This window comes from Pleurodeles waltl, chromosome 3_1 (genome assembly GCF_031143425.1).
Source record: "Pleurodeles waltl isolate 20211129_DDA chromosome 3_1, aPleWal1.hap1.20221129, whole genome shotgun sequence".
NCBI classification, from domain to species: domain Eukaryota; kingdom Metazoa; phylum Chordata; class Amphibia; order Caudata; family Salamandridae; genus Pleurodeles; species Pleurodeles waltl.
Genome location: NC_090440.1, coordinates 600,358,233 through 600,384,199, shown reverse-complemented (window position 1 = coordinate 600,384,199; position 25,967 = coordinate 600,358,233). Strand labels below are relative to the sequence as shown.

The 25,967-nt window shown below is 43.6% G+C and overlaps 1 protein-coding gene across 4 annotated transcripts in view; it reads left to right on the top strand.

The window, feature by feature from the left end:
• Positions 1–25,967, top strand: part of PPP6R3 (protein phosphatase 6 regulatory subunit 3) — a 1,278,047-nt gene that overhangs the window by 27,690 nt on the left and 1,224,390 nt on the right. For all 4 annotated transcript variants that reach the window (XM_069223039.1, XM_069223035.1, XM_069223038.1 and 1 more), the window contains exon 2: positions 23,440–23,521. The gene's annotated coding sequence lies outside the window, so the exon portion shown is untranslated. The remainder of the gene's footprint in view (positions 1–23,439; positions 23,522–25,967) is intronic.

Below are 25,967 nucleotides of genomic sequence, written 5' to 3'. Positions count from 1 at the left end.
AGTAGTAGCCCTGGCATAATCAGAGGGGCTGTTATCAGAGGCCAAAACCCAATTTATTTTAAGGATGTTTAATAAAGATTCAGTCACTCTTGAAGTGCACAGATTGACAATCGAAGTGTTCTTAAGTAGAGGCCAGAGGGTAACTATTGGTGGAGGATATTGAGACCAAGGAAGTACCACTGCTTCTCTTATGAATATTGGGAGTTTAAACAGGCTCCTGGCACACTAAAGTGGAAGCTGCAGGAATCCGAGTCTGTGAAAGTAAGTTGGTACATGTATACTTTGCCAGTGGTTGACTGTAGTGATTGAAACCTTAATGTTCCTTTGGGAGTTGGCATGCCTGTGCAGCAAACTTAAGGCAGAAATGTGGCCATAGGAAAATATTTTGTGTTAGGCTTTATGGACAGCTCAGGGTTGCTTTCAGTAGGCCGGTAACAGAAGTGGCTAAAATTTGCTGAAGTAGTAATTTTTCCAATCAGGACAGTCTGTCCTCAAATATTGATTGTATGACAGAGTATTGTTAACATGAATATTGTGTTCTTAAGATATTTTACAAAAATAGTGCTCCATTGGGGTCACAATGTACAGATCACTGTCTCTGGGGCCTCATAGTTGTTTACTTTTTGGTTCCTTGTGACAGTCTTGGAACTCCCACATAAGAGATGAACCAGTTACATTTGTCCATCAAAGTGGATTCTGTCTTGATCTAGTAGTAAGTATAACGTATGCAGTGTCATCGGGCCCCAGGCATTGTGGTGTTAATCTGGAAAGGTCATCTTTAAAGATCTGGGATTCCGAACACTTGGGGCTGGCAGGACAAATCTAGCAAAAAAAAACAAAAAAACACTGGTCCTGATGACAAAAGCCAAAACTAATAACTGGTCTGACTTTAAAACATTTGTTGCCTTTTCAGATAGACTTCAAAGAAATTTTGCAAATGCGGGGGGGGGGGGCGGGGTTTGAAAGGGCATGGATGCAGATACAGGATTTTGACCAGAAAGAATTTGTGAATTGTTTTTACTTTGTGCTATGCAGATGTGCTCAGCCATCATGTTGTTCCAGAAAGCCATCTCCAGTCAGCAGGTAGGCAGAAAGGAAGGAGAGGCTGTGGAATAGGGTAAAAAATCAATTGCAACTTAGAGGGTGACGTAGTTGGGGGTTAGGAAAGACTGAGCGAGAGATGGGAAGAGTCGAGAATTTAGGAGAGTTGTAAGATAAGAGGTATGGAAAAACCGTTGAAAAGATGGCTTACAGTAAGCAGTCACTTTGGCCATGAGGTTAATGAGCTGGTTGCGCCAGTATTCAGCCTCCAAAAACTGATGACATCCCAAGAATGTTAATAATACTCCACAAATCCATAGGTGTCCTTCAGGACAGCTGCCAGAGAACGTCTGTAGAGACCACAGCGGCAAGTGTTGCAACTGTGAACTGTACACAGGGAAGCTTAAAAGGAAGCAGCAGCTGGTGTCTTTCAGTGTGTAACATGATATAGGCATACCCGAACACCAAAACATTGGACGTTCCGCCATTACATATTACATATGACAATGGTGACAATACTTAGACATTCACAGCAGCATTACATAAGATCTAGAGATGGAAAAGGTTTTACAGTTTGAGTCGGGGATGACAGACGTTACATAAAGATAGTATTGGGCGGGGTGAATTACAGAGGGAGGTAGTGGTCTTCCTTCCTGACTACCTGAGGATAGAATTGTAGGTCTGTAGTGACATTTCAAGTGCTTCCCCATTGCAAGATGTAGCTGTGAAGGAAAATCTGGGGCACTGGGTGCACATTTCTTGGGACACTTATATTAGCTTTTCAATCATGTTCGCTTTACTTTATATTTTTAAGAAGCCCGTTTCTGTTCACTACATAAACACTTTCTTGCTGTGCATGCTGTTTTTAACTATTTACCCCTCCCAGTACACCAGAAGTACATTTATGTCTGCCTTATGTAGTCACAAAACTTCAAGAAAGTGGTGGCAGCCTTCTTAAGCTTAATTACTGCTAAATGAAGGCACTGAGCCTCTAACCTCTACTCACAACCGCTTAACCACAGTGTGTGACCGTGGGCAGGTGTGTCATTTTCATGATCCTGATTTCCTAATCTTTCAAGATTGGTCGTGCTTAGATAAAGTTAACCCCTTGTACTAAGCACTACCTAGAAAAACTATCTTGCTAAATTTCACAGGAGCAAGGGGATTGACCAAACATTTTAAGTGTTTGCAGAGGCAGTGAAGACAAAAAGAGCTGTTAGACGCTTGCTATTGCTAGATTAGATAAAATGTGAGATAGTGGGACGCCGGTGAACATACAAGTATTCTAGAGCTTTATTCCCTGTGAATCCCGTATTCTGCCTATCCCGTAGCACAGTGGTTCCCAACCTTTTGATTTCTGTGGACCCCCACTTTAATATCAATGGAACCCAGGGACCCCCACTGAATCATCATTGGAATCCGGGGACTCCCGCCTGAGTCATTACTGGAAGCTGGGGACCTAATTTGTCAATATGTGTTAATATTTTTATATTTTCGAAGCTCTCGCGGACCCCCAGCGGTCCCCGGACCACAGGTTGGGAACCACAGCCGTAGCAGGTATTGCTAATGGATGCCGTTGATCCTGGCTATAGAAGAAATCATCCTCAGCCCTAGAGCCCCAGTGCTTCCCTAAAGCCATAATCAACGCTGCACAAAAAAGCATTTAAAGCCCCTCCGTTTTAAGTGCAAGGTTTGGGTAATGCCATTTCATTGATATTAGGGCGCAGGCTGTTAGTCTGTGATTAAATGTATCACTTGCAAACCTGCCTGCAAAGGCAAACTCTATTTTGCCCATTCCAGTTTATTCTTGCGGCCTCATTTCCGTATGTTGATTGAGAATACCCAGTTTTCTAAACAGAAGGCACTGTCAAGCAGCAGGACAAGGTAAGTCACAGGAGAGAAAGCATAGTGCAGGCACCAGGTGAGACATGAGGCTCATGGAAAGGAAAGAAATGGTGGGTGTGGGCCAGGAGTTTACTTGACAGCCTGTAGGGAAAGTAAGGAGCTTTTAATATAGATGCTGGTTGAGTCATGAGGCCCAGAGGAGTGGAGCAGGGGCTGCAAGTGAGGGCAGTGGGGACACAGGCACCAGATATTAGTCCAGAGGGAAAGCAGTGTGCAAAGTGAGTCACCTGTGATGCTTCACTGCAAGTCTTGGATACGAGGGAGAGGAGCGACCTGGGGCTGCTTGAGAGGCCCAAGGGCAGCACATCAGAAGGGTGAACACCAGCGTAGGTGAGAGCAAATTCCAAGGGGCACATAAAACAGGCTCTTATATGCCAATATTTTGGGTGTTCTGGGGTTGCAGAAGCTCCATATTGTTTGCCTTTTGCTCTAAAGAATGAAAGGGTCAGAAGAGAAGCCCGTAAGCCACATGAAAGCTCTGTGGTGGAGGACACTTCTGAGTATCTATTAGATCGATGGCCAAATGATACTTTTGTTCTAATGTTTAACTAAAAGAGAACGTGTACTGCCGTAATGTTGGCATAAAATATTGACATAACTATGCCATGTGAAATCTTGGAAGTAGGTGTGCTATGTTTCTGTTTCTGAGATGAGAAGTTCATGTATATAATGGTTTCGTTTTTGTAACATTGCATAACAGCGAGGGTTGGCCGAGCTCTATAAATAGATTCCTGTTTTAAATGATTATGGCATGTGAAGCTCTGTAAATATGCAGGTTGGGCTTTTGTAGGAGGCAGGCCTGGCTTGTAGTGGGTATCAAGGGGTACTCTGTGCCAGGTCCAGTTATCCCTTATTAGTGTAGTAGAGGTGTTTCTAGCAGCTTAGGCTGATAGAAGGTAGCTTAGGCTGAACTAGGAGACATGCAAAGCTCCTACTATACCACTGGTGTCACATGCACAATATCATAAGAAAACACAATACACAGATATACTAAAAATAAAGGTACTTTATTTTTATGACAATATGCCAAAAGTATCTCAGTGAGTACCCTCAGTATGAGGATGCCAAATATGCACAAGATATATGTACACAATGCCAAAAATATGCAGTAATAGCAAAAGGAAGTAATGCAAGCAATGTAGAATTACAGTAGATTGCAATAGGAGCACATAGGTATAGGGGCAACACAAACCATATACTCCAAAAGTGGAATGCAAACCACGAATGGACCCCAAACTTATGTGAACTTGTAGAGAGTCGCTGAGACTGTAAGAAAACAGTGAGGGTTAGAAAAACAGCCCACCCCAAGACCCTGAAAAGTAGGTGTAAAGGGCACCTATATTCCCCAGAGAGCACAGAAGTCATGATAGGGGAATTCTGCAAGGAAGACCAACACCAGCAATGCAACCAAAGTGGATTTCCAGACGAGAGTACCTGTGGAACAAGGGGACCAAGTCCAAGAGTCGTGACAAAGTCGGGAGTGGGCAGATGCCAGGAAATGCCAGCTGAGGGTGCAAAGAAGCTGCCACCGGATGGTAGAAGCTGTTGATTCTGCAAGAACGAAGAGGGCTAGAAACTTCCCCTTTGGAGGATGGATGTCCCACGTCGTGAAGAAGCTTGCAGAGGTGTTCCCACGCAGAAAGACCGAAAACAAGCCTTGCTAGCTGCAAGGGTCGCGGTTAGGGTTTTTGGATGCTGCTGTGGCCCAGGGGGTACCCGGATGTCACCACTTGGATGAGGAGACAGAGGGGGAGCCCAGCAAGTCAGGGAGCCCTCACAGAAGCAGGCAGCACCCGCAGAAGTACCGGAACAGGCACATGGAAGAGTGAACTGGAGCTCACCCGAAGACGCAAAAGGGAGTCCCACGACGCCGGAGGACAACTCTGAAGGTTGTGCACTGCAGGTTAGAGTGTCGGGGACCCAGGCTTGGCTGTGCACGAAGGAAATCCTGGAAGAGTGCACAGGAGCTGGAGCAGCTGCAAATCACGTGATCTCCAGCAATGCAGTCTAGCATGGGGAGGCAAGGACTTACCCCCACCAAACTTGGACTGAAGAGCCACTGGACTGTGGGAGTCACTTGGATAGAGTTGCTGAGTTCCAGGGACCACGCTCGTCATGCTGAGAGGGGACCCAGAGGACGGGTGATGCAGTCTTTTGTTGCCTGCGGTTGCAGGGGGAAGATTCCGTCGACCCACGGGAGATTTCTTCAGAGCTCCTGGTGCAGAAAGGGTGCTGGCTACCCCCAGAGCATGCACAACCAGGAAACAGGTGAGAAAGCGGCAGGATCAGCGTTACAAGGTTGCAGTAGTCGTCTTTGCTACTTTGTTGCGGTTTTGCAGGCGTCCTGAGCGCAGTCAGCGGTCGATCCTTTGGCAGAAGGTGAAGAGAGAGAGATGCAGAGGAACTCTGATGAGCACTTGCATTCGTTATCTAAAGAATTCCCCAAAGCAGATACTCTAAATAGCCAGAAAAAGAGGTTTGGCTACCTAGGAAGGAGGATAGGCTAGTAACACAGGTAAGAGCCTATCAGAAGGAGTCTCTGACGTCACCTGGTGGCACTGGCCACTCAGAGCAGTCCAGTGTGCCAGCAGCACCTCTGTTTCCAAGATGGCAGAGGTCTGGAGTACACTGTAGGAGCTCTGGGCACCTCCCCTGGGAGGTGCAGGTCAGGGGAGTGGTCACTCCCCTTTCCTTTGTCCAGTTTCGCGCCAGAGCAGGGCTGGGGGATCCCTGAACTGGTGTAGACTGGCTTATGCAAAGATGGGCACCATCTGTGCCCATGAAAGCATTTCCAGAGGCTGGGGGAGGCTACTCCTCCCCAGCCCTGACACCTTTTTCCAAAGGGAGAGGGTGTAACACCCTCTCTGAGGAAGTCCTTTGTTCTGCCTTCCTGGGCCAGGCCTGGCTGGACCCCAGGAGGGCAGTAACCTGTCTGAGGGATTGGCAGCAGCTGCAGTGAAACCCCCGGGAAAGGCAGTTTGGCAGTACCTGGGTCTGTGCTAGAGACTCGGGGGGGGGGGGGGGGGGCATGGAATTGTCTCCCCAATGGCATTGGGGTGACAATTCCATGATCTTAGACATGTTACATGGCCATGTTTGGAGTTACCATTGTGACGCTAAACATAGGTAGTGACATATGCATAGTGCACGCGTGTAATGGTGTCCCCGCACTCACAAAGTCCGGGGAATTTGCCCTGAACAATGTGGGGGCACCTTGGCTAGTGCCAGGGTGTCCACACACTAAGTAACTTAGCACCCAACCTTTACCAGGTAAAGGTTAGACATATAGGTGACTTATAAGTTACTTAAGTGCAGTGGTAAATGGCTGTGAAATAACGTGGACGTTATTTCACTCAGGCTGCAGTGGCAGGCCTGTGTAAGAATTGTCAGAGCTCCCTATGGGTGGCACAAGAAATGCTGCAGCCCATAGGGATCTCCTGGAACCCCAATACCCTGGGTACCTCAGTACCATATACTAGGGAATTATAAGGGTGTTCCAGTATGCCAATGTGAGTTGGTGAAATTGGTCACTAGCCTGTTAGTGACAATTGATAAAGCAGAGAGAGCATAACCACTGAGGTTCTGGTTAGCAGAGCCTCAGTGAGACAGTTCGTCATCACACAGGGAACACATACAGGGCACACTTATTATGAGCACTGGGGCCCTGTCTGGCAGGGTCCCAGTGACACATACACTAAAACAACATATATACAGTGAAATATGGGTGTAACATGCCAGGCAAGATGGTACTTTCCTACAGCTTTTTTGAAATGAGATGGTTCTGTGCACAATGTTTCTGCCAGTGTAACAGTGTGTATTGGCTTGTAAATAGAGTGCAGCCTGTGTGATGTGCCGTTTTCACTTTCAATTTGACAGCGGCGTCATTCTTAAACCGGGCTTTATCAATTAACTTAATTATCACCGGAGGGAGCAGACAGCTGGTCTGCATTTTTCAAAGTGATTGCGTGGAGCGCGCGAAGTACGAAGGTTTGGGAGCTTTATAAGCGGGACTTTTGAAATACTGCAGTTTTGCTCAAACAGTGATCCATGATATGAGGGCATACATTAGTATGAAGGTACGTTTTTATGGTGATTGAATTGGAGTATATATGCTGTATGTGGCTGTTTAAGATGGTTGTCTGCCCTTTCTAAGATAACATTAAGGGTTTTCCTTTTTTCTCTTTTTTTTTTTCTTTCTTTTCGTTTTCTATTTGTGTATGGAAGATACTAAACCAAGTGAGATATTTATTTGTATTTTGAAGTTGTTTGTTTTATTTGAGATGGAGGCCCTGGGTTGTAGAAATGTGAAATAATTGGTGTCTATATGTTATAATTAAAGGGCAGGAGAGCAATAAAAGCGCGCTATCAGGCTATTTCATTAATGTGCTGTAGGTTTAGAGTCTTTTGGAATGAAGATACTAAGAGGACATTAGGAGTGGCTAACATTTATTGAGTGGCCAGTGGTAATGTATTGTAATTGGTATTTCTAGATTGCGTGGAAGTAAGGTTTGAGATTGTGTATTTGGGAAACATTTTGAAAAAACAGAAATAGGTGAGTTGGTTGATTTGAAGGTAAGTTTTCTTATTCCTAAGGGTATTAGTTTGGTAAATAAAATAGGTGTGGAATGTCTGGTTTTATTTGGGTATCTTTTTCAGATTCAATTGCTTGTCAGGTAGTAATATGTAACAAGTGACGGTATCAGAGGATTCAACAAGGTAAGCATAGTTTGATATTGCAAGTCAGCGTAGGTGATAAGGTTAGAAGGTTCTGTATTCCGATTGAGTCTTTTGTGATGTGTTTTAGGGACTCCCATCAGATAGTCCTGAAGAAGACCCATTGTGGAGTATTGATTTGGCCCAGGATGTTAAGGGGTCGAAACCTCGACTTAGATGTTTTAGTTCGGATTGGTTACTGCATAGGATATTAAAGAAGGGCGGAAAGAAGAGCTTTATACTCCTCAATGATTTGGAATGGACTCATTGCAGTAAACAAGAACCAACCGACTTCTATTTTTATACAGTTCTTGTATTCGTTGGGATATTTTTTATTCTTTTTTCTATTATCTATCACGAGCACTTTTTCCTACACTGGTTTGTCCTTCTGGTTTTTGTTTATGAGATGGGTTGTTCCTATGTGATGTTTATAGGAAGATGTTTTTTAATGTAGATGTATATGAATAAAAAGTTTGGCTTTTCCCCTATGTTCTATGATATGTGAATGTATGTTGGATTCCCCTGTAGGGCAGTGTTCTATTTAATATTTAGTTCCCACCCAGCCCTTAGGGTTTATGGGTTACCCTCTGTGGTTTATAAGTACTTATGAGTTGACAGCGCTGTGGTGTTTCTGTAGGGAATTTGTCAGTCTGAGCTTCATCATGCATATATTGACTGGGGAGGATGTAGCATAACGGCCAGAGCTGCAGACTTTGGAGCTGGGCAACCAAGGTGGAATCTCACCGTTGGTACAACGTCCTGTGATTCCTGGAAAATAATTTAATTTCCCTGTGCCTAGAAGGAAATGAATGTGTGCTTGTGTAATGTAACTGGTTGTTGCATTAAGCACTCCAATGCCGTTTGATATCTCGTTTTTACGATAATGCACTGTCTGCTTATCCTTTGTACTAAACAAACATTAAAACTTGCACTTGCAGGAAATCTAGATTTCTCTGGCTTCTGGCGATGTGAATTCCCCACCACTGTTTCTGGCAAAATGGACGAAAAAAAACTTGACCTCTTGGACATTCTGCAAAACATTTGAAATATTGGTCCAGGTTGGCGACAAACTATCTAATTTGAAACGTTCAGACTCTGCCATTAGCAAAGATAAGGTTACTAAAGCTACTGACTGATGGCACTCCAAGATGGGTGCGCTAGTTGGAAAAACAATAGTGGGCCATCCCACTAAACACCATTTCAATCTTTTAGGTAGAAGGCACACAAACTGCAAACCTGCCGCTAACTGGTCCAAAGCAAAGCAGGTGTCCATTGACTGTCACATTAAAACGCACTATGTGGCTGATTCTGTTAAGAAGATTCCCCCACCTTTGACATCAAAACCATCTTTACAGTAGAAGCTTAGTCTCTTCCTACTCTGAAGGAATTACCCTAAGAAGAGAATGAAGAAAGCAATCGCACTGAAATCTTGAGTACCGAACTGGGAACTGTTGTGCTTACTATGACTTCAGCTTTTGATTAAACACCAGCTTTTGTGGATGAGCCTAATACTGCACTTTCAACTATCCCAATATTTTCTGCTATGGCTTAATATGAACCAACAAAGGAGCCGACATCAACTGAAATCTTGCCTTTGCAAGAATTAACAATATTATAATTACTTTGAATTATATGACATGCTGATGCTCCACAACTGTTTAATTTCAGTGCTGGCTACATTTGCTGCTGGTTTCATGATAAATATTTAATCTTACTTCAGCATCAATCCAGAAATAGGTTCTGAGTGTTTGTTCTAATGTGGTTCATCATGCTGATAATGCTATTCTTGCTAATAAATCAACTTTTAATTCCTGAAAAAACAGTGCTGTTTACTGTAGATCAAGAGCTGCAGGTGCATTTTTCACCCAGCACGATGGGAGCATCATGCTGTGATCATTATTGCTTATCCTGTGCTAGGCTGTGTAGCCTTATCTAGATCATGGGACCACATGTGATTCTACAGATTCCCTTTGCTCTGAGAATAGGTCTTGATGAAATTGCAGTATCTGGTTCAGATCAATGGAACATACAAAGTGTTAAAAGGGCGTTGAGGGACCTCCAAGCTTGTGCCACTTTGGACAATGAGAATCCTTCTTTAAATGCTGACAAACATGAAAAATATTCTGTTTCTGCCACTTTGATTGTTACATACACAAAACTAGCACTATACTAGACCCACTTAGTTATACACAGTGGTTAAATCTACCTAAATTACCAGGAACATTTATTAAGGACCTGTCAAATTCAACGGCATTATACTATTTACAGAAGGAAAAAGAGCCACAAAAACCTGATTACTAATCATAAATTGATATATCCACATAAGGTTATCTTGCAGTTCAAGGCTTTGAGCATGGGAAAGAAAATATTCAAGAAAAATCATTGGGGGTAAATCAAATGTTGCCAAATTTAGGGCAAGAATGCCTTATTTAGAGTTTGTATAATTCATAAATAATATTTCTGAACAAAACTGTCCAGCAGACTACAAGTCTAGGATTTTTTTATTATTTATTTTTACTTAAGTTAATTTTTTCAACAAACATACAGCATTCTGTGACTCCTAGTGTATTGGTGTGGTTGCTGAGACAATTAAACCAGGTATGCAATTTGTAAAAGACACTATTTCTGTAGACCAGATAACCGGATTCCCGGCACAGATTACTGTAGCAAGGTACTTTAAACATCACTGCACATGTAATCATATTAACACTACACCTAACATGCATCAGCCAAATTGGTTGTGCGTGACAATTTCAACATTTTGCTCAGGAGTACTTGGAGCACTTACGGTAAGTGCCCATCTCAGCGCAGACGCCTCATCTGGGAAGAATTTTTGTGTTGGTTGCCCCACTCTGATCTCATCAACTTAACAGTCCCATCAACAAGACTCTACCTCGGTGAGACAATTCTAGGATTTAGTTCCATTAAAGATTTCAAGAGTCTGTTTGACTTGGTTTTTCTGAAGGAAAATAATCCCAATTCAGAATTAAATGAAAAGATCCAGAATAGTACTCCCAATTCAACCATGTTACACCGCACAGGTATAGTCCTGTGGCTAATTGACGTTTTTATATGCATGAACAGTTTTTATTACACAACTGCCCTTGAGGTACTTCGCCAAACCTTAGATACAGTAAAGTTGCACCTGTGACTGTCACCATAAAGTGTGGGTCAGGTATGTCGACCATGGTAAATTCGAGCCTCAATGATGTGAAGGGGCATCTGTCAATTAGGGAATACCCAGATTTCAGTAATTTTTCTCCTTTAAAATCTACACCCAGTTTAAGTAAAATTCCTCCTATTGAAGACTTAAATAGACTACAACATTGATAGGCTCGGTTGTGAGCTAGTATTGAGATAAATTGGACCCTCCTAACAAAGAACGCTGGTAAAGTGGCTTGGCAGCTCGTCAATGAAGTGCCATTTTCAGGCCTTATACTCCGACCACCACACAAGAATCGTAGGAACAAAATTCTAGAGCCTTTTGAGTGTAGAAAATTAGGAAGTTATCCAGTATTGGATCTTTCATAAATTCACATGCTTGAATCATCCCCGTCATCGAAGTGGGAGGCACACGGTACATAAAATAGCAATAATTATCAAATACATGTGTTTTTTTTTTTTTTTTCTATAGGCTATAATGGAAACACCAGTCACTTATATAGCCTAAGTCCTTTTGTGAAAAGGACCCAAACCTGCCTGCTGGCCAAACAGGCACCAGCACCCTCTAGAACAGCCTCTCTAGAGAAGCTCCTTCCCTCAAGATTGTCTACTGCACGTCGTGTGAAGGGAGTCTGCCTGAGCTCTGCTCAGTTTTCTGCTTCTTCAGAAACATTTTTCTCTCAAGAAAGCTCTAAAGATGTCGGATTCTTCCAGAAAAGGCTTTTCCGCCCTTGCAAGACCCGTGGAAAGAAAAGGCTCCAGGTGGATGATCTATGTAAAGACTGCTTGTGTTCCTCTACCCACAACACCAGGTGAAGGACTGCAAGACATGCTGTACTTTCTCCACAAAAACCCTCAGACCGTGAGGGTAGACTTCTGACGTGGTTACAGGCAAAATCCTGTACTTCAGGTGAGGAGAGCGAGTCAGAAAGGCCACACAAAAGGTCCAAATCTGAGGACCTGGGCCAGGCAGAAAGATCCAGAAAGCGGCCGAAATTACATCATGGACAAGGTTCAAAAGGCTTACAAGGCTCAATTTCTCCTGAGCCATCCTCTCCTCGTCAAAAGGAGTCGTCCCGCCGTTCTCCTTCCTCTGAGCCTTCTACCTCTAGAAAGGTATCCATAAAAATTAAGTCGACGACACCACCCTCAACGACGGTGTTAACATCTACCGTCTCCACCACCTCGTCGACTAGACCATCGTCGGCGATTACCTTGACGTCGACGGTAAAGACTCCTATTTCCTCTATTAAACCTCCGTCGACGAGGATTCCAGAAAAAATCGTGTTGATGACATCGTCTACGAAAGCCCTGTTGACTGCAACACCACCAACGAGAGCGTCGTCGGCTGGATCACCGTTGACGAGACCACTGTCGTCAAGACCGTCGTTGATGGAAGGATCATCTGTGATAACATTGCCATTGACAGCACCATCATAGACACCATCTACAATGCCATTGGTGCCTGTGAGCCAGATAGAGGCTGTTCCTATCTCTTCAAGGTCTCCTGATCTTTGGGACATGGTTAAGATCACATCTTTGCCCAGATCAGAGCTCTATCCTACAGACACGTCACCAAGTAAGGTGTGAACCCTATTACCCAGTCATTTGCTGTACTGGGGGGAATTGGATGAGGGTCCATTTGGAGATGCACACAGCCCATCCCAGTTGCATGTTAAATACCAGGAAGAGGATGACGATGACGATGATGATGATGATGATGATGATGAGTATGATCAATACCAACCTTATTACTCATCAAGAACGCTATTACCAACCGCCTCAGCCAAGAGACTCTGTCCAGATGCTTGCCTCCTTGATCCAGGACTTACAATCAATGTTGCAGGATTATAGGAGGCGGTTCCCAGTTACAGCAGAAGATCAACCACCAGCTTCTCCTGTTACACCACGGAGCTTACCTCCACTCCAGCTACTCCCACGATGACTCCTCATTCCGTGTTAGCTGCCCCCCGTAGAGGAAGTTTCGACATAAGAGGAAGAAGGGGTGATATTGACGCCACAACATCCTACTGAGGAATGGGATGACTTAGCCCCCACTCCTTCTGCACTGCCTCCTCGCCCTTCCGATTCTCCACCGGGGGATATAGGTGGTTTTCACAATCCAACATCTGTTTCGCAGTCTGAATGCTTCCTCCACGATTTTAAAGAACAGGCAAGGAAGTCTGTAAGGGCCATTCCTATTATTGACTTTATATGGAGCGAGGGTATCAAGATCATGCGCAACCCGGCAACAGTCCCACCAGTGCCACAAAAGTTGGACAAACAAATACAAGGCAACTCAGGACTCTCCGGCATGTCTCACTGGTCACCCAAAGCCGGACTCTGTTATTTCTCAAGCGGCTCAAAGGCGTTCTAAGAACCCGTTGACACCTATCTCTACTCCTCCAAATAGAGAAGGAAGGAGATTATATAACGTGGGCAAAAGATTCTCCTCCATGTCAGCAATTACTGTTGGAGCAGCAAATTCCTTAGCAATCTTGGGTCGTTATGCTCGACAAGTGTGGTCGGATATACAGGCTTTCATTGACCTCATCCCTGAAAGCAAACAAGCAGAGGCACGGAAGATCCTCCAAGAAGATGAGCGTATGTCTGAGGAGATAATTGACTGCGCTTTAGATCTAGCCTCCACCGGTTTTCGTCAGCTGGCTGGTTCTGCAGTATCACGCCGACAGGGCTGGCTCAAGGCCACATCTTTGAGACCGGATGTGCAGTCCAGAATTCTTGACATGCCTTACGACGGAGAATCTCTTTTCGGCAAGCATGTAGATGATGCACTGCAGGCCATCAAGACCGACACAGATACTGCTAAGTCCCTAGGCACCTTGCAGTACCGGAAACAGCCATTTCGGCGTGCAAGAGGAAGTGGATTTACCTCATTTCGAGGTTCCTCTCACAGGCAGTATCAGCAACCCCAATATAGGCCATCCTATCAGCAGCAGTATAGACAACCATCCACTGCCTCATACGCCAGACAGGGAGGAAAGAGAAGACCGGGTTCACAAAACCGGGATCAACCCAGAAAACAATGATCATCACCAGGCACCGGCTATTCTTCCCCAATGTTTACACAATCAACAAGTAGGAGCAAACCTCTCCAATTACATCCAGGAGTGGAAAAACATAACATCAGACAAATGGGTGCTGGATATAGTGACAAGAGGTCATACCTTGGAATTCATACAGAAACCACTGCATCATCCACCAGGAACATCCAGACCGTTCCATCTTTGCCTGCTTCAGCAGGAAGTATTCCTAATGCTTGCCAAGGGAGCGATAGAAAAGGTACCAGTTCAGCAAAAAGGTCTTGAGTTCTATTCCCGGTTATTCCTGATAAAGAAGTCAGGGGAATGGAGACAGATACTAGATCTCAGGAAGCTCAACAAGTTCCTTCGGAAACCATCCTTTCGGATGATCACGCTGTTGGATATCCTACACCTTCTCAATCCTGGAGATTTTGACATCAGTGGATCGCCAGGATGCTTATTTCCACATACCAATACATCAAAAACATCGCAAATATCTCCGCTTTACTGTGGCCGGTGCCCATTACCAGTTCAAAGTTCTCCCATTCGGTCTGAAGTCAGCTCCACTAATTTTCACGAAATGCCTTGCCCCAATCGCAGGTTTTCTCCGCAACAGGGGTTTCCAGGTGTTTCCATACCTGGACGACTGGCTCATAAAAGCTCCGTCTTCACTACTAGCGTCCAGGGCTACAAACGCTTGCCTGAAATTATTCCGTAGTTTGGGGCTAACAGTAAAGCTACAGAAGTCAGTCATCCTTCGCTTGTGCAGGAGAGTCTTCTTGGGTGCAGAATTAGACACCATCAAAAACAAGGCATACCTCACCCCGGCACGGCAGCAGAAACTAACCAACTTCGCTGTATTTCCAGAAAAAAGTTCATTGCAGTATGACTGTTCAAGTCGCTTCTGGGCATGATTTCCTGAGCCATCGTCCTAGTTCGACGAGCAAGATTGAGAATGAGACCGTTACAAGAAGAGTTACAGCTCCAATGGACCCAGTCGCAAGGATCCTTCGACTTAACTGTTACACCAAAAATTTGCCAGGCTTTGAGGTGGTGGTCTCAGACCAACCATCTCTCCCAAGGACTTACTTTTCTAACGCCAATAACAGATTTTATCATCACCACAGACGCTTCCTTGGAAGGCTGGGGGGGCCATTTACAAGACATGCGCATTTTGGGAAGATGGTCGGATCTTCAGAAAGGAATGCACATAAATCTGTTGGAATTAAAGGCGATCCACCTCACGCTCAAGGCTTTTCTTATACGCATTGCAGGGTCATCAGTATTGGCCGGGACAGACAACACAACAAGTGTGTTTTTATATCAACAAACGGGGAGGAACAAGATCCCTCAAGGGAAGCTCAATCTCTTTGGGACTGGCTCACACTGCACAATATTCGCCCCAGGGTGGAGCACCTGCCCGGGGTCAACAATGCCCTAGCGGATTCTCTCAGGAGGACTGACAACTGCCCCGAGTGGGAACTCTACCAGAAGGTACTCGACGGCATCTTCCAATGCTGGGGTCAACCGATCCTAGATTTGTTTGCCACCAATCTGAACGCCAAATGCCAGTTCTACACCAGTCGATACCCACTCCGGGGTCGTGGGGAAATGCTCTTTTGCTGAGATGGTCCGGGATCTTTGCCTATGCTTTTCCTCCCATCCTGTTGATCCCCAGACTCCTTAGGAAGATGAAGTCTGAGTGCTGCAGGATCATTCTCCTAGCTCCCAGATGGCCCAGACAGTACTGGTACATGGAGCTTCTACTCCGGTCCATGGCCAATCCCATGCACCTTCCCTGCAACCACTACCTTCTCAAGAAGAATCCGGGTCACATTCTTCATCCTGATCCAACATCTCTTCAATTGCACGCTTGGCTCCTGAGTTCCAAGAGTTTCAGGGTATGAACATTGATCAGGAATGCAGACTGATTTTGTCTAGGGCACGAGCAGACAGTACAAATAAGACATGCAAGCTCATGGAAGAGATTTTGTTTGGTGTTCCACCCTTTACAGATTAAGCTGGAACAAATTCTCTAGTACCTTCTCACCCCCTCAAAGGCCGGTCTATGCCATGCATCCGTCAAGATTCATTTGGCAGCTATAACCTCCTATAGACGCTCTGCTGATATGCCCTCACTCAGCTCATCCAGAGTTATTAAACAGTTAATGAAACGCCTCTTCCACACTTTCCCTCTGGTACGTCCACCTCTGCCAGAGTGGCATTTGAATGTAGTCCTCTCCCAGCTAATGAAAGCTCCTTTCGAACCTATTCACCGAGCTGAACTCGAGTACATCACATGGAAGGTGGCAACCCTGCTTGCTCTTACTTCCACCAGGAGAGTCCGCGATAAACAGGCTTTTACTACTAAAGAACCTTTTCTGTTTTTTTTCGGATTACTTTGTTCTGCTAAGGATCAACCCCAGGTACATTCCTAAAGTGCCATCATCATTTCACCTCAATGAGCCCGTGATACTATAAACTTTTTTTCCAAATACAATCGCAGAAAAGTCTACATTCTTTGTACAAGAGATGCCTCAAATTTTACCTCCAAAGTACCAACCAAATCAGGAAATCAGATCAGCTCTTGGTATCTTATTCTCTTGGACGACGAGGAACATGGGTCACTAAGGCCACCATAGTCCGGTGGATTGCTTCTACAATTCAGTTTTGTCACACCAAAGCAGGAAAACCGTTGACTAGGCGCCTGAGAACGCCCTTAACAAGAGCAGTCTCCGCATCGGCTGCTTTGTTTCAGGGCATTGCCCTGGATAAGATATGTCCAGCTGCCACATGGAAGACTATGCGCTCCTTTACGCAGCACTATTGTTTGGAGTCGTCACAGAGAACTGACTGTAGTTGGACAAGCTGTTTTACGTCCTCTCTTTCATTAAGGAGAGACCTTTCCTTTATTGTGTAGAAACTATTTTATATGCAATAGTCTATAATTGCCATGCAATATATTTTGAGATGCTGTTATATCTATAGATATCTATATATATTTAATGTGTGTGTGTGTGTGTGTGTGTATATATATATATATATATATATATATATATATATATTTTGTTTTAAGTTCATAATCCAAGATTTATGAGCTAATTATTTGATAACAGGTTTTAGAGGATTTCTATGCTCGCACCCTCCAATCCACTGCAAGTATGATGTTTATCAACAGTACTGCTGGCTATTCAGATTCACTGACAGCAAAAAGGGGAAATCCCTATTACCCCACTGGATCCGGGACAAAGCAATAGTATAAACCAAAGGAATATCCAGAAGGGATAAATCTAAACTTAACTTGACAAAGTGAAAAGCTTAATTTTTCACTAGAAACTAATTTCTTTTATTTCCAATTAACCAATTAAACTGTAGTGTCCACCGGTACCTGTGCACCGAAGGGAATCTTATATACAAATAGAAAAAATATATATTATATATACATATTATACTCAGGGATGTGGAATTCCCGACGCCCGGGACATCTTGTTTGGGGTCAAGGGCAACAAGTTTTTATGTTTACTTTGTCCTTGGGACAAGTAGGCCCAACCCCCTGCAGCTCAAACCCTTTGGCTGCCTGATTACAGAGAGTGGAACTCTCTGCAGTTAAGGTAACGTGTTTCCAAAAGATAATGCTGTTCGAACTTGTATTTATGGTTCATTATTTGAAAGCCTTCATTATTAGGGTGAGTGCTGTAAATAAATGTTTTAAGGTCACACTTCACTACGGACGTTGGTTCCAGTACCAAAAAAAAAAACGTGTATATACATGTTTGAAACGTTTAGGCTATGAGGCTAAGTATAATGCTCCCAGAATGCTCTCTGATTATATGCAAATGAAGTGTCATTTAGTAAAATGTGTTGATGCATGCTAGGATTTCCCAAAAATATTTCTAATGGAAAATCAGTGTAACCATTTTCAACACGATTATGGGAAGCATGAAAATAAACAAACACTGACAAAGCCAACTGATCTGACATATTTTTATAAGTCTTTTAGTTTCATCAATGCGTGTCTTGTTTTGACATGGCTTTTGTAACACTTTATTGTTGTGGGAGCTACCAGGCCCTCAACATTGTAACAAACACTGGCAAACCCCCCCCCCAAAAAAAAGTTTTTGAACTCTCTAAAAGCACACCAGCGGCATAACAAAGGCCCCGCAGCCGCCCTCCAGGGGGCCCCTTCAGCACAGCACCTGCCCTGAGTGAGTCTGGAGAGGGGGCTCCTCCATGTTCTTTACAAAGGGGCACCCTCCAGTTTAGTTACGTCACTGATTGCCACTGTAGTTCCTGACACTGAACAAAACTACTTTGTGTGGCAATATGCTCCTTGTGGAAGAGCAGAATGCGATCACTCACAGTAAAGCCGGCCGAAAGAGAGAGAAATAGAAGTTTAATAAAAACAAAATGTCTTTGTTAACACCAGACCTAATTAGGGACCAAGACCCACATGTAGGTAGCTTTTTGCATGTCGCAAACAGCGACTTTCGCTGTTTGCGACATGCAAAAAGCACACTGCAATGCACAAACCCAGTTTTGCGATTCGGTAACCTGGTTACCGAATCGCAAAACGGGTTTGCGACTCACAATTAGTAAGGGGTGTTCCCTTCCTAATTGCGACTCGCAGTGCAATGTAGGACTGTTTTGTGACCGCGGGCGCAAACCAATCGCAGTTTGCACCCATTTCAAATGGGTGCTTACACTTTCGCAAAAGGGAAGGGATCCCCACGGGACCCCTTCCCCATTGTGAATGTCACTGTAAACATTTTTTCAGAGGAGGCAGTGGTCCTGTGGACCACTGCCTCCTCTGAAAAAATGAAACGAAAACGTTTCATTTTTCATTTTTGTTATGCATCTCGTTTTCCTTTAAGGAAAACGGGCTGCATTACAAAAAAAAAACTGCTTTATTGAAAAGCAGTCACAGACATGGTGGTCTGCTGTCTCCAGCAGGCCACCATCCCTGTGAGGGCCGCCATTCGCGAGGCGGTCGCAAATTGCGACCCACCTCATGATTATTCATGAGGCGGGCATTTGCGAAGCCCTTGCGAATCACAGATGGTGTCAGGGACACCATCCTACATTCGGATTTGCGACTCGCAATTTGCAGGTCGCAAATCTGAACCTACCTACATGTGGCCCCAAATTCTTAAAGAAAGTCACAAAAGTGCACCAATGGTATATGTCGTACCCTATAAAATATTTGTGAACTGTATTTTAGCATGGGTAAATACGATGTGTAGATTTGCTCATGTAAAAATCTATTGAGCATTTGCAAGTTCATTTTCCCTCCAGCCACTTTCTTCCCAACCCTGGAAGAAGTTCTAATTCTGCCATTGTCAGGAGTAAATGTCCAACCTTTCTTATTATGGGAAAATATTAGAGAGAAGCTGGTAAAAATCTTTAAAACATGCAGGTTAGTAGGTTTGCAGACTCAAAGGCATTCCAGCCCTAGAACTATTGCTTACTGCTTCCTCCAGCCCCAGTATGCAGATCTGCAGAAAGGTGGCAAAATAAGGAAATTGCTACAGTAGGGATTGAAACTGCAAGTATTCAAGCGCTACTATGGTAGTAGCCCTGGCATAATCAGAGAGGCTATTATCAGAGCACTTACATAATGAGATTGCTGCCATAATTTGTCGCCACACTACATGGCACCAAAGGGACAAGTAGATCTTTTTACAGGACAAGTAGATTTGAGAAGCAACCTGTCCACTGGACAAGTAGATATTTTAATAAATTCCACACCCCTGTATACTACACAAAAATTGTCGAAAGAAAGTTCCATTGTGGCACCATGAGAAAGTATGATCTGCAGAGCCAATCAATAACCAGCAGTCCCAAAAGGAGGAGATGACAGTTGTCCAATGGAGAGTATCTTGACTCAGTGGAAAGGAGCCATCACCGAGAGAAAGTCCGATACAATCTGTAATTTCTTAGCTCATAGTTCATAAGTTCCAAGAGTCACTCCTCGAAAAATATATAGTCGACGTGTTTCGGCCTTAACAAATCCGGCCTCCTCAGGACAATGAAGAAGGTGCCTATATATACAATATACAAAAAATTAACAAAGCCCTTATGGCTCATAACAGCTATATATACCACCAGGCTATAAATTAGCAGACCTGTTCACCAAAGTAAAGTGCACCAAAATTAAAAATAAGTGGATGCCGACCAAACAAACTAGAATGAAAGTGCTTCCCAGTGCTAGTACCTTAGCTAGTAACAGAATTATGGCAGACAATTTACATATAGTCCCAGAAAGGGAGACCAAACCAAATTATTCCGACACTTAAACCATATAAAAGATGAATAAAGTATACAGAAATGCAAAAACATAAATAACCATATATTTAAAAAAAATAAAGCTAAATATAAAGAGTATAGCCAGAGAGACTAACCTGGATAGCGAAGAGAACAGAGTAAATCATGAGAATGCCAAGAACCAGCTGATAATCTAGGCAAATCGGGAAGTTAGAAAAAATACAGACACCGGTCAAAGGATCAGCAGCTTGATGCAGATTCAAGCATGTGAATTTATGAAAGATCCAATACTGGATAAGAAAACAAGTTAACTTACCTGTAACTACAGTTATCCTGTATTGGTATCTTTTCATAAATTCACATGCAACTCACCCTCCTCCCCTTAGACCTCTCAGGTCATAATCTTTTCACTCTTGTGCTAGAAAATCTGAGGGAAGGAGCTTCTCTGGAGAGTGTTCTAGAGGGTGCTGGTGCCTGATTGGCAATCAGGCAGGTTTTGGGTCCTTTTCACAAAAGGACTTAGGCTATATTAGTGACTGGTGTTTCCATTATAGTCTATAGAAAAAAGAATGTATTTGTTAATTATTGCTATTTTATGTACCGTTGGACTCCCACTTCGGGGATGATTCAAGCATGTGAATTTATTAAAGATACCAATACTGGATAGCTGTGGTTACAGGTAAGTAACTTGTTTTACATGCCCAGTTTTCTGTAGCAGAAGACTTGCATCACATGGCTCCTGCATGGAGTGATATAACTGCCTTTCCATTTCATGAATGCCAGAACCTAAGCCCATGGGTTGGTACAGTCTGACAACTCGCCATAATGCTCTCCATAAAAGTGCTACCTTTTTAACTTGTTTACCCTTGGAATACTTTTGGTTGATCTGTCTAATGTTGACAAGAGGAAAGAGTGGTCCCAAAAGGCATTCTCCCAATTTCATTTTTCCGTAGGAGCTTTAAACACAGCTACAGCCCAAACCACTGCACAAATTTACACCAAATTTAGCTGAAAGCTAGATTTTGACCCAGAAAGAGTGCTTTTTGTGATTTAGTGTAAATCCACTCACTAGTTTTTGAGCAAGTAATGATTAAAAAAAGAAAATCAATAGGGTCATGGGGCTTCCCGATCTGACCCATCTGCTGAGGTCTTATTGGCTGCCCATATCCACAAGATAGTGGTGACAGCCATCTTAGTCCTGTGTACTAAAAAAAGAAAACAAAGACAGGAGTTTTGAACATGACCACAGCCCCAAACTGCTGGATCAAATTAAACCAAATTGGACCGAAAGCTAGCTTTCGGTAGTAAGATTGTGCTGTTGGTTATTTGGTGTAAATCCTTTCAGTAGTTTTTTTGAGCTATTAAAGGAATAATATATTTGTATATCTGGGGCTGCGGTTCCTTCCCGATTATTTATCAAAGAATAATAGCTCATGCAGGGAAATGCAGAGCTCTGATTGGCTGGCAACAGTTCAACCAGGAAGTGTTGGCAGGAAAAATAAGTGAAATAAAAAAAAGAAAACCGGCCAGGGTGGGGTCACCTGACCTTTTAGCTCTGGTGTTGTGGTCCCGGAGGGACTCCGCCAGAGGGAAAAAAAACACTTAAAAACTAAAAAATATATATTTATATATTTTACTGTGATTTTGACCCCGCTGCTGCGAACTTGCAGTAAAATGAATGCAGTCTCCTGTGCTTGTTGGATTAAAGGTCCTAGGGGTGTGTTAAAAATGAGGAGGTGCACAAGGACAGCCACCTCCATGGAGGTATTTTTTTTTATTTTTTTTATTTTTTTTAAATCTTCATAATAGGGGAATGGAAGGGTGTACCACCACCTCCCCAGGACAAAATGTATTGTAGGGTTAGGGGGAGGGAATTAGAAGATGGTGGAATACCCTACAGTCCTGGGCCAATGTAAAATTATATGCTGGTGGGGGGTGAGGGGGGGGGGGGGAGGGGGGTGTTCATGAGCCAGGCAGCTCCCAGCAAGCAAAAACAAACCATCTTTCTGCCAGTGGGAGCTGTCGAACAGCACCAATTAAACATAGCTCCTGCTAGCAGGGAGCTGCTATTTAAAGCACCTCCCTGCTTGTAAGAGCAATGCCTGCTCACGCAGGAGTCTGAGCTGGCCAGGACCTCTGGGATCTCGCAGACCTCTAGAGTTAAAATAAAATTAAAACCCTACTGGGACAGCTATTAGACTGTCGCCCAGTAGGTTGAAGATTCAAGTCTTGGTATCTCATGTTTCTTTATTTAATAAGTTGTCTGCTGCATAGTGGTCAAGGTCTCCGACTCGCACTGAAAGTAGTGGGTTCTGGCCTAGGTGTAGTACAATTTTATTTTTTTAACTTCAAACATTTAAGGTACATACCGAAAGGTGATCTCACTCTATTTACTTATCAAATGCATATATTTCAATTTGTCTGAAAATATCTAATTCTAAGAATTATTATTTATCAAAGCCTGAAAAGCGTGCTCTCTTCCTCTCTGGGTTTGGCCGCAAGTCAGGCCAAAGGCTGCGCAGCGCTCAGGTGGGCAGCAGTACAGGCCCTGTGGCCAACCCTTGCTGCGAACAGCCAGGTGGTTATAGGGGCTTGACTGCAGGACCTGTGGCCAACCCTCCCTGCATGCAGTTGAAGATTGGGTAGTTCTAGGGGTTGGCTGCAGGTATAGTAAAAAAATTGCTTTTTTAAATAAAAAAAATAGAAATTCACTTAAAAAAATAATAAAGATTACATAGACGTTATGGTTAGGCTTGCATTTTAAACATACAAAACCATAGAAATTAACCTGTTATAGTTGGTTACCTCAAGTAACTGTAACTCATGGCCTAATGTAACTATAACTCGCGCCCTCGTCATGCAATGCTCATTACCACACATTATGGCACTCTTGACATCTGTAACATCATTGATATTATCAATCTAATGTTTGCAGTAAAAGTTGACGGAAAAACTGCATGGCGAGGGAGTGAGTTATCTCAAGTAACTGTAACAGAAATGTCTATGGTTTTGTACATTGCACTAAATAAGTATCATACATAAGTTTTTGTGAGGCAGTTTGAGTAACCTGAATGTTCTGTTACCAATACCACTCATCAGACTGTTGGTATCCCTGTGTAGCCTAGTTACTTTGGATTGCCCCTTGAAGTTGACATTACTGTTTTGGTGCAAAGAAACAATTATGGTTGAAAATGTTTTAATTATATTTTTTAAAAGATTGCAGTGCTGGAATGTCATAACAGTCAAAGGTATGGGAATTTTTATGTTTTTTTGGCAATGAAAATACATTTTATTTTTAAATTTACTTTGGCAGAATTGGACATGACTGAACCAATCTGGCATCCAAAGAGGCTCAGCCACTTGAAAGGCAATTTGGATCATAATCTCACATTCTGGTAAGCGTCAAAACAAATTTTCGAGTTCCATCAGTAGAACCGTTTTTTGTCACTTTGTTTCCAGAGAAGATGTGTTGAACATGCTTGTATAATATGTATTTTTTTTTTTCTTTTCTATGACTACTTGTATTTTGACCTCATTCCTGGTCCCTCGCTTTTGATCACTCGTCAAAAGCCAGTCAAACTCATTAACAATGGGACTGGGCACTTGAATGTAGCTTGTTGTCGCAATGTATGTTAGTTGCATTTATATGGCGCTCCCTACATCTGAAGCGTAGGGCAGTGTTTGGTTGGAATGATTTTGTTTGCATTGTTTTTGCATGTGGAAACCGTTTTGGTGTAATGCTCTTATGAGCAGCTTACATTATAGTTGGGTGCTGTGAGTTAGTCTGCAGGTCTCCTATGAAGATATTATTCTGGGTAAGCACCGATGGAGGCCATTCCTCACTTAAGCTCCTGTGGTTTTAACTTGGAATACGAATGCTTCAGAGTGAACCTTAAATCTAGTTGGGGCGGGGTGGCAAATTGCATGTTTATGCCGTTCAAAATGCCAGCTTTATTTGCAGCACCAGTGACTGGTGCCACGTCATTGCACATTGGAAGCTTGACTTCTCGTAATTGTGTGAATTTTGTTAGTAGTGGCTTGGTGGTCGATATTTACAAAGCTTAAAGGCCTTATGGCTTACGTGATTAAAGATTGCCCCAGTTATAATTTCTACAGGTCTAATCAAGAGTAGTAGTTAGTTTTCAATCTTCTGATTCCTGTCCGCCATTAATCGGTATTATGGCTAGGGGCACATGGAGATAGATCAGCCTGTTTTGGGACCTGCACCAATTACTGTCAGTGCAATTATGGTGATTTGTGAGGCTGTGCTTGGGCGTTCTTTGTCCTGTGATTGTTCCGGCGTGCACTAGATCAGAGGGGTTTGTGTTATTTTTTAAATTTTAATTTTTTTTTTTGTTTTTTTTAAATTAAATTATATTAGATGCTTGGCTTCTGAACTTGGGTAGTTGTTTATCTCTACCGGCAAGGAGTTTCAAAGCTTGGTTGTTCTGCTGAGAATGTTTTTCCTTCAGTTTTCTTGTAGGTGGTAATAGTCAGCTGAAGTTGCTTCTCTTAAGCTTATTTGTGGAATAGAGGTTGCAGTGGCTAGCTTTGGTTGGGTTACCAAGATGCACTCGGGCCACTTTCCCGGGCCAAGCAGACTCTGGGACCACGTCTAAGCATCTGACTTAGTCCCTGATGCTGCATGGCGACTTGAAGATCTGAGCTACCAACTCACCCTAACAGACTTATTCAGCTGTTGTGTCCCTGTGCTGCAAGCAGGAGATCAGCCAACTGTTCCTTGGAGACTCTTAGTTTGTCTGGAATCAAGCAAATTATCCACAAGCAGGCACTGTCTCTTCTCCCTTGCTAGCCACCATGTTAAGCAGGTGCAGGCTTAATCAGAGCAGCCTCTTTTTGCCGGGTCCTTGGTGAAGCAGAGCCTCTTCTCCAGTCTGAGATTTTAGTTCTGGCTGCCCTTTTTATGCACAGAAAATGCCCCAGGATGGAGTCTGTCAGTCAAATGATCTACTAGGTTCTCTCGAACCTCTCCTTCACTTACGGTGAAGAGGCATCTGGCAATCTCAGTTTTCTTCCTTCTGGAACAATATTATCTTGCCTCTCCGCTCCAGTGGATGACTAGATGGATAGCAGAGTTGAAATTTCCAGACACAGCCACACTGTCCTTGCTACTCTAATTCAGGTATAGGTGCTACCATCGTAGCCTGTAGCTTACATGATCCTCTACCCATATGCACAAGCTCTGCCCTTGTTAGTCACCCCCCTGGGACAGTAGCACCACCTCACCTGAAGAACTCTCCACCTGGATAGAGGCTGGCCTGCACACTCTGGGGGACTTCTACTGAAATGGTTCACTAGTACCTTACGACTCGGTAGTGGAAGAGGGACTGCCTCTAGGCCAATTTCTTTTACACACTTCATGCTTGCAGCACGGAGGGGCAAATGGGGAGACCTATTGAGGGAACTTCCAACACACCTCAAGATTTAAGTTGCAGGTAAGTACATAAATGAATAAGTATTTCCTATATGTATCACTACCACTAAGACTGAATTGGTAAGTTGTACAGTTTTTGAATAAATGGCAATCTGTTTTAAAAGTTGACTGTGCAATTTTCAGAACAGTTCCTTTTTTGTGGTGGGGGGGGGGGAAGATGATACGTTTTGCAGGTAATTACAACACTTACATTGCCAGTCTTGGAGTTGGAGGGGGGGGGGGAGGGGAGGGCGGTTTGAGGTTCACTGGTTGGGGTTCAAGCTAACCCAGCAACATGGGGCTGTTTGGGTGAAGAGGTCAAAGTTGAGGCAAGTTTAACATGGGCTCCTATGGAGACTGGGGGCACTCTGTTTAAGATCTACTGGCAGGTAAGTACCCGTGTCTCC